General features: G+C 32.8%; 1 long non-coding RNA gene across 1 annotated transcript; it reads left to right on the forward strand.

Moving 5' to 3' along the window:
* Positions 1–10709: 10709 nt before the first annotated feature.
* LOC127736883 (uncharacterized) lies at positions 10710–11588 on the forward strand. The gene is made up of 2 exons (XR_007999236.1): positions 10710–10902; positions 11346–11588. It is a non-coding gene; the product is annotated as an uncharacterized LOC127736883 (long non-coding RNA).
* Positions 11589–16232: the final 4644 nt, after the last annotated feature.

Here is a 16232-nt window from a genome sequence, read left to right on the forward strand (position 1 = left end):
ATGAATGTGAGGTTTACATGTTTTGCCTGTACGTATTTTCATATGCCTCTTTAAATCAATAAGATGACTAAACCCATTCCCACACATATCACAGTCCTGAGGTTTATAACCTGTATGTGTTCTCGTGTGTCTCTGTAAATCACAAGTAGACTGAAACCTTAACCATTGTTTACCACATACATCACCAGTGATGATTTTTATCGCCTGTATGTGTTCTCATGTGTTTCTTTGAATTACTAAGCTAACTAAATCCTTTACCACAAACATTACAAACCTGAGATTTATATGTTTCGCCTGTGTGTATTTTCATATGTCTCCTTACATTACTAAGATCATAAAGATGACAAAACCCTATGCCACATACATCACAATCATGAGGTTTATTACCTGCATGCATGTATTCTTGTGTGTGTCAGTAAATCATCTAGTCGAGTGAACTCTTTACCACATACATCACAGTCATGAGGTTTATCACCTGTGTGTGTTTTTGTCGAGTCTTCGACTTTTGTCGAAAAAGCGAGACATAGCGATCCTACATTCCGTCGTCGGCGTCGTCGTCGTCCACAAAATATTCACTCTGTGGTTAAAGATTTTGAAATTTTAATAACTTTCTTAAACTATCCTTGATTTCTACCAAACTTGGACAGAAGCTTGTTTATCATCATAAGATAGTATCCAGAAATAAATTTTGTAAACAAAAATTCCTGTTTATCCGTATTTTACTTATATATCGACTTAGTTTTCTGCCAGTTACATTCACTCTATGGTTAAAGTTTTTAAAATTTTAATAACTTTCTTAAACTATCCTGGATTTCTACCAAACTAGGACAGAAGCTTGTTTATGATCAAAAACTAGTATCTAGAAGGAAATTTTGTAAAAATATATTTCGTTTTTGCGTAAAGCCTAAACCCCTGAGGGTTTACGCAGTATATATTGGACGACCTCTGTAGTCTTTCGGAACACCGGAAGTCTTTTCGGAATACATCTGTTCTTTTCTATGACATGCGTAATAGGTAATTAATTGATCTAATGAATATTCGTTACCGTTATACCGTTGTTAAAGAGCTAAGTGTTTATCGAGACTATATTTATATTTGATATCCTCGGGGACTATTATACTAGTATATTTTGTCACAGATATCCTACTTCAGTAGTTTTATAAATAATCGTGTCCATGAACCAATCTTAGCAAAACCTACTAATATTTTTGCCTATAGGATATTTTATTTCTTGTCCGTATCGAGTTTCTATAATTAGTATCGCTGTGTATGCGTAATATGCAATTTTATTTGCATTTAACTGTTTGTCTTCAATTACAGGTTTATTCTGTTATTGCTTTGTTAATGCAAGATTTGGTGATTTATATACATAGCATGTTTCGCTTATATATATTTATTTTAAATTATATATATTATTTTTAACTGTCAACACCTGATTTGACCTTTTCTCGGTATTTTCCTTTCAAATAAATAGATGTGTAAAAGTTTATAATTAACCACAGAACAATCTACCGAGAAAAGGTCAAATCAGGTTATTACAATTAAAGATAATATACATAATTTAAATTAAAAATATATAAGCGAAACATGCTATATATATGAATCACCAAATCATGCATAAAAGAGCAATAACAGAATAACCATGTAATTGAAGACAAACATTTAAATGCATATAAAATTGCATATACAGTATACACAGCGATACATGGAAAATCATTATAGAAACTCGATACAGACAAGAAATAAAATCTCCTATAGACAATGCTATTAGTAATTTTGCTGGGATTGGTTCATGGACACGACTATTTATGAAAGGGTATACGCAAGGGTTTACATAATTTACGGTGATCAGATAAATTTCCAAATATGTATACTATATATATATGTGTCTTTGTTTAGTTTAACTTTACGGCTTGGTAAACTACATACTTTTTGATGATTATAAACAACCAATTTCGACTGGACAACAAAGTATTGAACGATCATGTGATGGAAAAATCATACTATTTTTACTTGTACAATAACATTATATAATTCAACAAAATAGTATTATTTCACGCTATGAGAGGATAACTATAGAATTTTCATTGATAACTTTTGACCTAATTAACCTTTCTACAAAAGTATTCTATTTTTAAAACAAGTCAGTCTGACCCTTATCTGATCTTCAGGTGATCTCTGACTCTGTGTAATACGAGAAATGAGGTTAACATTCAATTTGCATCTCCATGTGCGCACTTTCAATTATGACTATTAAATCAACATGACCATACATCAATACAAAAAGACGACACAACTTTAAAGAAAACAATAACAAGGAAAGGTCTTTTATTTTTCTTAGTTAACAAGTGTGGACACAGATTAATGTGGATAGTATGTTTGGATGTTTGACAGTGTTTTATATGACAAAAGGAGTTCTATGTTTTTCCTATATGGTGTTATTAACTGTGTTGCACAATGACAACCAACCTGAGCATGAGGAGTGTTGTTTATTTAATGTTTAGATTTTATGTTCAAGAGGGCATGGAAGAGACACTAATTGCATTAATGACCAAATGATTATGATAGAATATTTTCCACATCTTTGATTTTGGATAAATTTTGTAGCTAGGAGAGCAACACATAATAGGTTCATTTTTTCATGTGATTTTTTTTTAAATGGGAGATGATATCTGAGAACATGAATCAGGAGGCTGTAATTCAGTGGTTGTCGTTTGTCTATGTGTTACATAATATTTGTTTTTCGTTTATTTTGTGTACATAAATGACTATGCGTTATGGGCTTTGCTCATTGTTGAAAGCTGTACGGTGACCCGTAGTTGTTAATTTCTGTGTCATTTTGGTCTGTTGTGGAGAATTGTCTCATTGGCAATCATACCACATCTTTTTTATATGTATTTGCTCACTATTTGTATGGTTCTATTTATATTACTTTGTGGTGGATTGTCAGTATCATTAGTAAAATATTTTGTTAAAATGTCGAAATTGTTTCTCAGATTAGAAGACATTTATTGGTTTTTAGTAATGAAAATGCCTGACATGATGCTTGGGGCTAGATGAGCTAGAAAGTAAACTTCTGTGTTGTTTTTTATCAATTCTTTGATAACAGCTCCTCCAAAGCTGGCTTAAGCGAAAAAAAGTTTTGACCAATATGAAAACGATATCAACAAAAAAAACCTTTGTGAGCATGCTTCAAAGACTCATAACTGCTCCAAAAGTAATCTGATAGAATTTCAAGCATGTCAAGTGGGTATTATGAAAATCTACTTAATATGTCTAAATATCAAAAAAGTTATAGTATTCAATATGAAAAAGGTATTGCAAAATTATTCTCTTTTCAATTTTTTTTGTTATATGGATACAAATATAAGTGATACCAATACAGTATTTGTTGTGGTATTAAGGTGTAGTAATTAACATTTACTGTAACAATGTTAATTCACACAAATTAAGAAATAAACAAATGAATGAAAAATGTTGAACTTGTACAATGAAATATAGTTTTAAAAATCAATTAGGCCAGATAGGCCTTATAATTTTTTTTTTCAAGTTTTAAACACACTGAATGACCATTTACACTCAGGACCGAGTCATCATTAGGCAGTACAGATGTATTAAAACAACCTAGCATCATATTGCTAGAAGGGAGTGTAGCATTGTCGGGTAAATTTGTTCTTTTTTTAAAATTTGGTTAAAGGACAAAAAATGTTTGGTTCAAATCATAATAAAATGCTTTTATCTCCTTATTACTTACATTGTACATAGAATGGATACTACCCTGACAAATCCTTGTACATGAGAGTTGTCTGTCAAATCTTTATTTCACAAAGAATGAATTGCATAACAATGAACTGAGCTCAAAGCAAAGCACTTTAATAATACACTTAGACAAAGAGCTCAATCCAGTGATATACTTTGTACTACAGGTCCTTCATGAACATCCTATCCACCAAAACCATATCTCACAAACATGCCATATTACATGTACATGGTTCAATCAGAAGTCCTGAAAAAGATATGAATTTTATTATCATATTTTAATTATACATACACAGGTTAAAAGTTATATACTCAAATGGCAGTCTTTCCTGCTAAAATGTCATGTGTAGAATGTGATATACCATTTTTGGGTCTATATGGGTACTGTCCTTTATATTCATTAGGTCATTTTGACACAACAAAATATATAGAAAATGTTAACTTTGATCTGGAAATTGAGTTCTTTTTTGCAAAATAAACCCACTAAAACTAAACTTTGAATGCAAAAGACCCCTAAATGGCTAACAGATATTGCTATAAAGAATAGTCCATGATGATTATTGTTATTAAAGTTCATGAAATGTACACTGATTCTGTCAGTTGAATGGACTAGAATGAGATAAGTTGTATAAACATAAAGGTTTTTTCAACAGTTGTGGTGTAAATTAAATCAGTTTTATTTTATGGTTGACATATTAAAGTATATATGTAGGCCATTGGCTTTTCAACACATTGATATTTTACAATATCGATTATCTATTTATTGTTATATTGTTGGTATTTTTCACCTTCCTAAAACAGTTTTAACGCAACATGAACGCAAGCTTAATAGATCTTGATAGGGTGTCCTCACATATTTTGACGTTGCTGAAAAATTTTGGTTGACATATGTATCCTCTTCTCATCGTTTTTCGTGCTATTAAGAATGCATACTGTCGTCACAATTTCCATTGAAAAGGCATGCATAGTACAAATTCATATGACGAACGAAAACATATGATCTGACCATATACATGTATGTATAGGTTATCAGCTTTTCTACACATATTAGCCAGTAAGCCGCAATGAACCTATTATGGCGAGTGCGCGCAGCTAATGAGCTAAAATGAATCAAATTGTGTCCTCAGTGGGGGATATTTTAAGGGATCTTATATGAAGAAAACCTGATCATCTGTTTATCGTTCTATTACTGGCTTTTTCACCTCCCTAACTTGGTCCAAGACAGTTTTTACAGACGAAAGCAAGCTTGATAACTACTCCTCACACACATGTATAGATTATCGGCTTTTCTACATGAGTCATGAATATCGTAAAATGTTAGCCAGTGAGCAGGCCCGCAATGAACCTTTTTAGCGAGTGAGCCCAGCTAATGAGCTAAAATGAATCAAATTGTGTACTCAGTCACAGTTGGTGATATTTTAAGGTATCTACACAAAGAAAACCTGCTTATATAAATCTCAGTGGCGGATCCACAACTTTTCCTAAAAGGGGGTGGCCGCTGACTGACCTAAGGGTTGCCCACTCCCGTCATGCTTCCCCAGTGGCTGATCCGGGGGGACGGTTCCGAGGGTTGGAACCCCCCTTTTTTGGACGATCAATACATTTGAATGGGGAAACATAGTTGGAACCCCCCCCCACCCTTTGTCCCGAGTTGGGAACCCCCCTTTTATAAAATGGCTGGATCCGCCCCTGTTTCCCTATAAAATCAACCAAATTTTCCCCACCCCCTGGATCCGTCTATGTAACTGTTTATCGTTCTGCGTAATACTGGCTTTTTCACCTCCCTTACTTGGCCCTAGACAGTTGCTTATCTGTTTATCGTTCTGTCACTGGCTATTTTTAGACTAGAGACTTCATGTGTACAAACCTGACGTCAAACTCGTGTACTATAAAAGAAGAGACAAATAATTTCACATTAAATCCTGTAACATTACATCTTAAGATAATTACAACCCAAAGTAAATTATATTATGATGTCAATGGACTAAATTCCCGCGCAAATGTCATCACTGGGATAGACCAAAACGAATTTTAGGTTTATGTATCATTCACATTCCGATCAATTTACTCAGTTAAATAAAATATATGTTTTAACTTTTTTTATATTGGTTTTGAATTTAGTTAATCTATCAGAAAAAAGGATTTATTTCTCGCAGATAGCCCTCAATACTATACACCAACTCGACACTAAAGCTATAAAACCCAAAAACATAACAGTATATGGAATCGTCCAAACGGATTACCTAATATTGATATAGGTGAAATATGTAGATTCAGAATTGTGTACACAGAAATAAGATCAGAAATAAAGCCCTATGTAAGGTGAAAACAATAACACAACTGTATAAAATCATTGTTTATTAAATTTGCTTGATTAGAACCATGAAGTTAAAATCTATAACGATTACGTTTATCCTGTCAACCCCTTTTCTTCATTGCATCAAGGCTTCCGTTGCTTTACATCGAGCAGCAATTCAACCAATCGGGGAATGTTAAGTTGGGACATACCTCTATTTTTGGAAGCGTGATCTTTACATCGAGGCTTGCGTTGCTTTACACCGAGGCCACAGTAGTTCGACCAATCAGGGAAATTTTATTTGGGGCATGTGACCTATTGAACTGCAGGTTTTATAATATTTTAATCGAAATTGTATAGTATCACCTCTATATGCATTACCTTGTATATTACATGTACATTGAACTTAAACATATGTGGTCATTGTCAAAGTTAGTTTTGTCAGTTATAATTTACACATTTACTGAAACATGCCAGAGAAGTGCATGTACACACTTTAGAATTTGATCCGCAGACTGGGAAATCCAACCTTTTTTATGAATAAAATCCCACAACTCTGAAACTATAAAACCTTAACTTTATAAAATTGAAAGGGAGCTTGCATCAATAGATATAAACAATTAACCAAAGTTTCATGACAGCAGAGTTCGCGAAAATGGTCGGTCCTGTCGGTCAAAATGAGGCTCGGACCAGTATTTTGAAGGCTAGTGCCGGTCCTGATGACCGATGTAAAAACGGCCGTTGTAGTGCATATTTCGCCACTTTTTTACTTCGGTTATTAGATTTACCGCAACTGTTTCCAGTAAGTGTTTACATCAGTTATAAGATGTACGCGCTGCCAATTTCTGGTACTGGTTTATGGATTTATTATAAACAAACCAAAGCGGCGATCTACACGTGGCCTACTAAATTTGTTCATAGAGCCATCGCTGGCAAACTATCAGCGATTGAACCCAACAATGAAGCAAACTAATACTGTAACAGCCGTGAAAGTGATTCAGATGATGAAATGGATAGTGAAGATGACTTTAATTAAGAACAATCAGAAGACCTGAACTGGTCCTTCATTGTTAATTTGCCTGTGGGTGCGAAGAAGAAAACTAATATTAATAAAGTTATTTTTCGATAAAATATGTTATTAATTTTATTTCAGGATAAAATTGACAGATTTTGTAGGACTGACAAATAATCATGCTTTGTCGGTCCCATGGCCGACGGACCAAAATAAGTTTTCGCGAACTCTGAATTGACAAATGACAACTGCTTAAAGCATTTTCGAGTAAATGCCCGAAAACATGGAAATCCCCCTTTTTGAATGAATAAAACCCCTTACATTGTGACTGGATAATGTAAAATCTAAAATTCCAAAACAATCTAAAGGGAGCTCACATCAATACATGAATACAATCCCATATAACTCTGAAATGGGAAACCTAAAATGTATAAAATAATCAATTCACAACAATTTCATGCAAATTGGCGAAAGCTTTGAACAGTTAGTGAACAAAGCATTTTTAGAGTTAATGGGCGTTAACATGAAAATCCCCCTTTTTTAATGAATAAAACCTCACATTTTGAAAACGTAAATTTTAAAATTCCTAAAATCTAAAAGGGAGCTCAGACCAGTAGATATAATCAATTCACCAGAGTTTCATGCAAATTGGTAAAAATATTACGGAGTTAGTGAACAGCATGCTAAAAACAGATAGATCAGGGCAGACAAACGGACAAAGGCATACCATAATATTTCTCATGAACAGGCGTATGAAAACTGCAGGGTACCATTCCAGGCCAACACCCTCTGAAGGAAACACTATAAGGGAGCTTCCTTTCCATTTTTATGGGGGAAAAGGGGGGGGGGGGGGGGGGGGGGGGGGGGAGAGGCTAGGATAAAAAAATTTGTCCTACATTTTTTTTCAGTTGAGTTGTAATCTGTCCTGCCTTTTTATTTTTCACTGTTTTTGGTCCTCCCTTTTTTTCTATTAGTTTATCCCGACTTGTTTTTACATAAATTGTCATCCTGCCTTTTTTTTTTTTTTAAAATATTGTCTCATCCTGCCTTTTTTTTTACTAAAGAATTCACCTCCTGCCTTTTTTCAAATTTCATCCCAGGAACCCCACCCCCCCTAAAAACCAAATGGTAGCTCCCTAAGTTAGCATGTCAACATTATAATTTACAGTTTACTTTTCCATTGCTTTCAATTTAAGATTAGGGCATTTTTGTCATTGGAATTGAGTTTTGTAGTCAGAGATTACTCTGACCTCCAACGACTGTTTTGCCACACCAACTGTGGCAGTGATTCTTCAGCTCGTCCCATGTCAGATAGATGATATTTGCCAGTCCAAAGTGGATGTGCTGCTTGATTGTTTCTGGAGGTGACTGATCCATATTAATCAAGCCTCAATTTGTTCATTTTTCTCTTCATTTAAGTAAATTTATTCGACCTGCCACTAATAATTTTTTCATATTTGGACAGTTTTCACATTGACACATCAATACTGGCATTTTAACTTTCACTTAACAGATTGTGACATGACCAACAAAAAAAGTAATTTACAATGCATTATGGGAGCTGATTTATGCAAATGACACATATTCAATAGGAAAACATAATCTAACACCTCATTCATTTATGATGCAAAAAAGCTGAATGGCAGAGTGTGTTCAATTTGAAAATACGAGTTAAAATGCCAGAAATGCAAACCAGACGTTCGACGTCAAGAGTAATCTTAGACTGAGTATGAGTTTTGGGCAATTTGAAGGGGGTGGGGGGTTCAACTTCAAGGGAAGCAAATGCTTTTTATATTATGCTTGTTTCAAAAATTAAGGAAAAATTACACAGAGAGTTGAGTAATTCTTTTCAGAATGACTAATGTAGACTTACCTTCTAATTCTATAAAAAAAAAATCACAACTACTGCAACTACTGAACAGGAACAATGGTACTTTGTCTATGACTATGAAACTACATTATGAGTATGACATCTGATCTGCAAAACCTACAAACAGACATAGAAATATCAAATAGTGAAATATAAGATTGATTGCACCTCGTATAGATAGTTCCGACACGTGTTACATGGGGAGCCCGTTTGTTTACAAATAATAATGTCACGTGATCACGCACTGACGTCACAAATTTTAATCGTCCGCCATTATTCTCATTACATAATTACTGTTATTAAACAATTCACAAATGCATAACCCATTTATCTTGCGGACATGCAATGGGAATGTGCACGGTTACCAAAAACTACAAAAATATTGCATGTACAGTTAATAAAGAAGTTATTTCATCAAATAGATAAGATTTTCACTCATGACACAAATCGACTGGGTTGCATGTCATCGGGGATAATTGATAAATGGGATTAAATTGACCGTCAAGAAGGTCTAAAGAACCACCTCTGGAGAACCTTAACATTAATAAGTAATACTTACCAAAATTTCTCTACACTAAACGCTATTTTCTATTGGAAAATTTCAGAAAGACGCTGACAACTTATTTGGTGACACAGATTATTTTCTTGTTTTGGCGCGAAATATATTCTTACTCTTAATGCTTGACGTAACAAAATTTGTGTAGAATTATATTTAACTAAAGCTCAGCGTAAATATGCAGAAGCATGACAATACATTAATGATAAAATGTGTTAATATTTCTGTAAAAGAATATAATTTTACTTTCCCAGTATACTTCACTTAGAATTACATTTGAGCGCAAGAAAGTCTCCTTGTGAATCGGCCCGGGGTCGAAGTTCAACATATCAACGGAAATTTTTGCGTGTGCTTGCGTTGCTTTAGATCAAGGACACAGCTTTTCAACCAATCGGGGAATGTTTACTTGGGGCATACATCTATTTTTACTGCAGGTTTTGACATGTTTAAATCGCGATTATAGAAAAATGGAATGTTGTTGGTAGATACAAAACAGAAAATGATGAACACTTTTAGCAAAAGATAAATTGAATCGGGGGTCTGTGTATTCACATTATTTGTACAACTCTCCTTACTCTTGGGAAGCGTGTGCTTTACATCGAGGCTTGCGTTGCTTTACATCGAGGCTTACATCGACGCAAAAGTAGTTCGACCAATCGGGGAATGTTTATTTGGGGCATACATCTATTTTTACTGCAGATTTTGGCAAGTTTTAATCGAAATTAGAGAAAAATGGAATGATGTTGGGAGATATAAAACAGAAAATGATAAATATTTTTAGCAAAAGATGAATTGGATCGGGGTTCTGTGTAATCACATTATTTGTACAACTCTCCTTACTGATGGCAAAAAATGGAATTTCCGTGACCTAAATGGTTCGCGAAAATTAATATTTTTATATATATATAGTAACTAATTGCTTAAAGTTTCTAATGTATGTAATAATGACATTATTACATGCATTAGAAACTTTTAGCTATTAGTTAACTAAGAAAAATAATAGAATTATCACCTGCTAGCCAAACACAAATTCAACAATGTGTATTCGACAAAGACAATTATTTATGTGAAGGGTAGACTATAATATTACACATACATGTATAACACACTAAAAAGAATAAGCTGAATTTAGTATTAAGGACATGCGTTTAGCATGATTGAGAACATACATGTACAAAGTAAATACTATCATTTAAGATTCATTATATTTCCTTTTCATAAAACATTATCATGTAATGTTTCTTACTGTATGTGTATTGAACCTTGCGCTGAATGTTAGCAGTCCATTATCGTAAACATGTATTATTTATTTTACAGAATCTTGTCAAACAAATCAATGGCTGAAATACATCAAGTGGAGCAAAATCAAAATTCAGTTTTGGGAATTCCAGTCTATAAAATCAGTGAAGGTAGGTTTTTTGTCTGTATATATCATTTGTGTTCAAAGTTTAATCTTGTTCATTCTATTTTTGTTAACCTTACAATCCATATTATGTTTCGGTGTTTGTCTTATATACAGTATTCTAGTAAAGCTCTTTATTTCATGTTAATAGACTTGTGCAGTCATCAATAAAAAAACGTCATGGGTCAAGTGTTTTCATGGTTACCAATTACATAGTCAAACCTGCAATCTTACAAATCGCGAGTAGATGCTTCTTCATTAACAAAAACTACTAATAGTAAACATTAATGCATATATTTTTTTGTATTAATGATTACCTTATTACAATATGTATTTTATTGTTATGGTTTGATTTTTCATTGCTTCTAGAAACAAATTGAAAGTGGCTCAAATTTAGAGTATCTTTTCAGGACATTCAATTTATATTTATTATCATCTTATCTTTTCCAGAGGTTAAATATACTGCAAAAGTATAAAGATGTCACTGAGAAACACATATCTGATAAAGATCCCTCCTGCTTGAACTTGAAGTCTGCCTCAGAAAGATCTCAGAGTGGTGGAAGAAAGTTGACATGCAAAAAGGACAAAAAGAGACAAAGATAGCAAATGAATTTATGAAATAAATGTTGTATCAAAAGAAATATTGTATTACTAAATTTGATATTGTTCCTCAGTAAATTTGTATTCATTTAATTGTTTATACCAATTATAGGTGTGAGGGTAATATATATATTTACACGTATATACAATCAAGGACAATTGGTTTTTTGTGGAGAGTTGTCTGATTTAATAGCAGTCATGCAGCATCTTCGTATTTTCAGAAGTATTGCTATCATCCTGAACTCAAGTTGGATCTAATAATGTCTTCACTCTTCTTGGGATATATACTACTTTTAAGAAGGGCTTAGCATTGGTCAGTCGTTTAATATTTAAAGGACTATTTGTTTAGAACTATTCAACATCTTCTTTCTGTTTGGTGATGCTTTCTGTGGTGGGAATAAAGTGTATGTCATAATTTTTATTCAAATTCATTGAATGATTTGTATTTTTATAGCTATTCACAACAAGAAAAACTACAAGAAAGAATATATCAAAAAATGGTAGGTGTCCACTTGTATATCAATTTAGATAATTATGTTTAGTTATCTTGAAATACAATTGGACACACACAATCATTTCAGCTATTCCTTCTTGTAGTTTTTCTTGTTCCTAATAGATAAATACACATTTTTCAATAAATTTAACATTTAAATATGAGAGACACAGAAGCCAACAGGATCTTAAGATATGACATTTATGGTCTAGATTATTGACTGTACAAGCACGGAATGTTGTATCAGTAACAATTGATGTATTTATTTAGATGTCTCTAATTTAACTTATCCGTCTTGGTGAGAAAAAAAAACATTAAAAAAAAACTGTACAACCAGGCTGCCTGTCTACATCTAACAACAGCACAAAAATTGGAAAGCAGGTATAAATGTGTATGTAGCTTTATACTAAATTTTATTAATAAACTTTCAACTACTATTCAACCTTAAATCAACGTTGAATGGATGTTGGAACCTCAACGTTGAAATTTCAACGTTAATTCATATTTTCAAAATCAAACATAAATTTGACATTGTTTCAACGTTCAGAAACAACCTTGTTTCAACGTTGAATCAACGTTGAGTGCCTGCTGGGTAATTGATAGAAGATGATGTGTGAAGTTTTCGGAAGCATAAGTTGTGCTCCCATATGGGATAAGATTTTAAGAGAAAAAAAGTGACTGTCAGTGAATAGATAGGGCGTTTTTATGAATTTAAAATTTGGCCATTTTAGCGAAATAAAAAACAAGTTGCTTTCTTTAAAAAAAGAAAAGCAATACGTGAACCTAAGACCGCTGACTGATAACCAAAAGATTGTTGCTGAATTTTTGTTTGCTTTTGAATTGAAAGAATAGTGTACATTCTTGCATAAGACAGTTGAAAGCAATGTTGAATAGTTGTGAATAATGTATAATTTTATACAGCTACTATTTGAATATACATTTTAAAGCTCGACTATTTCATTTATTACTTGGGAATGTACATCATTTTTTCATAATCCTATTGCAAATCCCAGTTTCTATAAACCGGATGTATAATGCAAATTGCACAGGTCAATCGCAATATATATTTAAGCACTCAGTTTGCTTTTTAATCTGGATGCCTTCATATTCTCAACTCGTTATTAAAGTTGTCTGTACTAATGGTAGATGTTGTATAGATAAATTTAACGTCCATTTTTCATGTGAAGTGAAACCCTGTGGCATGCAACTTATAAGAAGGTTTCGTATATTTTTCTCAGTTGAGAGTAGCACACCAGCTTCATTTGGACCTCTGATATAGAGACTTATTTTGGTCTTGTAAAATAGCTACTATTTATATGCTAGAGAGATAATAAAGTCGTCTGCACAGTTTCATGGTTTTAATACAACTGATACACTAATACAAATTACACACATCATAAGACGCTATTATAACGGTCTGCATCTGTTAAAGTAATTAAGTTCTGTAGTGACCTTAGATAAACAATTTAAATACATTACAGGTCTCATAAAACATCTCATATTTTAAGGATTTCCAGATTTTACTTAAATCAATCCAATATATTCTGGAGGGAAACTTGGTTTTGAGGAATATCTCATTTTCAGAAGTTTTATGAATACCTGAACATACTCTCAAAAGGACATATAAAAAGACATGTAGATATAAAAAGATACCAGGATTAACATGTTGTTCGCAGGACGAGAGTTAAGTCTACAAAGAATCATCAGTGACACTCAAATAAAAATAGTTAAAAAGTCCAAATATATTACGAAGTTAGGTAATCTATTCCTTGGGTAAAAAATCCTTGGCATTTCGAAAATGTCAAAGTTTTTTAAAGGACACTGACTCTAAAAAGAAAACAAAAGAGAAACAGCTAGAGGTCAATATACCATAAGCAATGATGACCGTGCTTAAAAGTCACATGTCAAGCTCTTACTGCTTTGTCCTGAATTTATATAAGAAAAGCAAAAATTCGCATTCGCGTGAGAAATTATTATTCATACATAAACGTGGTATTTTTGCGCAAGAAATAGTAAATAAAAGCATACGCACTGATACTCTCGATAAGAATACGCATTTGCTTCATCACATATATCAATCTATAAGTTGAATTCGGATGTCAAACTACCTAACTCAAGTGTTTTGACTTCGGATTCATTGACATTTTATCCGGAATTTTAGTGTGCGCAAACCGATAGTGTGCGTGCATGTGAACAGGGTGATGTATAATATGAATGAATCAAGACTTGTAGGATAGCTGGTATAAACAGGGTGATGTATAATGTGAATGAATCAAGACTTGTAGGATAGCTGGTAAACAGGGTGATGTATAATGTGAATGAATCAAGACTTGTAGGATAGCTGGTAAATAGGGTGATGTATAATGTGAATGAATCAAGACTTGTAGGATAGCTGGTAAATAGGGTGATGTATAATGTGAATGAATCAAGACTTGTAGGATAGCTGGTAAATAGGGTGATGTATAATGTGAATGAATCAAGACTTGTAGGATAGCTGGTAAACAGGGTGATGTATAATGTGAATGAATCAAGACTTGTAGGATAGCTGGTAAACAGGGTGATGTATAATGTGAATGAATCAAGACTTGTAGGATAGCTGGTAAACAGGGTGATGTATAATGTGAATGAATCAAGACTTGTAGGATAGCTGGTAAATAGGGTGGTGTATAATGTGAATGAATCAAGACTTGTAGGATAGCTGGTAAATAGGGTGATATATAATGTGAATGAATCAAGACTTGTAGGATAGCTGGTAAACACAATGATCATTAATTGATCGAATACAATTTTCAAAACCGTACCATAGTACAAATATTTAGATGCTATAAGGTTGAACTAATAAAACATGCATTCCTTTTAGTGAACTTTTTTCCGAAAATAACTTGAATATAATATCAATAAACACAAATGTCAAGTATTTACGGATGGACATTTTATTTATCAAATGAATCTCTTTTTAAAGATTATGAATATATTGCTATACAAAATATAAGCAGTGACTTACAAATCCTTACTAAAAAGTATAAAATAATTGACATTATGATAGTACTTAATTTTGTTATGACTATTGTAAAACATTAATTACGTTTTTTGTAAGATGCAAAGATTTAAAATCCTTGTGAATTGAAACCACGCAAGTATTTTTTCATTCACGACCATTTAAAATTTAGATATTTAGCTAATTTTGAGTACGCATCCCTGCTCATTAGTGCTCATACGTTACAAATGATTTTCATAAATGTAATGACTGATCAAACCTGTGAGACATAATGCAGGTATACAATTACAATTTTGATTATATTCTATAATTATTAGGAATAAATTCAGTCCCAGTTTAACCTTAACAATGAATATTCTCTTAGCCTGGTAGTATTTATTAATGAAATTAGATATTTTTTTATAGAAAATCCTTTTGTTTGATTATCTTTCTGCTCTCCGACCACTGTATATCCGACTTCAAATAAATATTTTTTAACAGAAATATCGTTTTCCTAATTTTCTTCATGCTTTCCGACATTTTCTCATGCTATGATTGAAATACTGAATCTCAAATGTTAAACGTTCAGAAATAATCAGTTTATTCTGGGTCATTGTATGTCAATTAAATATTCCCAGGTTTATTAATACTACGCACACAACGAGTAGGGACCGTCTCAAAGCATGAATTATATAATTGCGTTATCATTATACTTGATATATAATAAACATTCACATTATTAAAAACGCATATGTTTTGTGAAAAGGCAAATAGGTTCTTATATTTTAAGGATTTTTGACTGCAACTTAGTCTTTATTGTTTTACTTTCCAATTTACTTTGATTATTGAAATATACAATGTCACTATATAGCCTAGCCATAGAGGGGCCGTATCAAAGACATAGATAACTACCTGTATAAATGATCGAAAAGTTTCGAGAGGTTCCAAGAATTTTATTCTGACTTTCGGCCGAGAGATATCGAGTGGCCCATAGACACATCCAAAACTCGCCAATATATAAGAGTGAACCCCTCAGGGGGTTCACGCAAAAAAGAGCGCAGTCCATTTAAGCATCGTTTAAATTCTTAACAGAATAAAGTACGGTCATACTGTTGCCAGTAATTGCTCACCTCCACTTCATTTGAACTCTAGTGGATAGTTGTCTCTTTGGTTATCATACCATATATCCATATTTTTTTATCAATCTTATACGAAAACAATACCAGTTAACCCTGGAAATTAAGACGAAATTTAAAAGGCACCTTTT

The sequence above is a fragment of the Mytilus californianus genome, unplaced genomic scaffold (genome assembly GCF_021869535.1).
Source record: "Mytilus californianus isolate M0D057914Y unplaced genomic scaffold, xbMytCali1.0.p SCAF_39, whole genome shotgun sequence".
In the NCBI taxonomy this organism is placed as follows: Eukaryota; Metazoa; Mollusca; class Bivalvia; order Mytilida; family Mytilidae; genus Mytilus; species Mytilus californianus.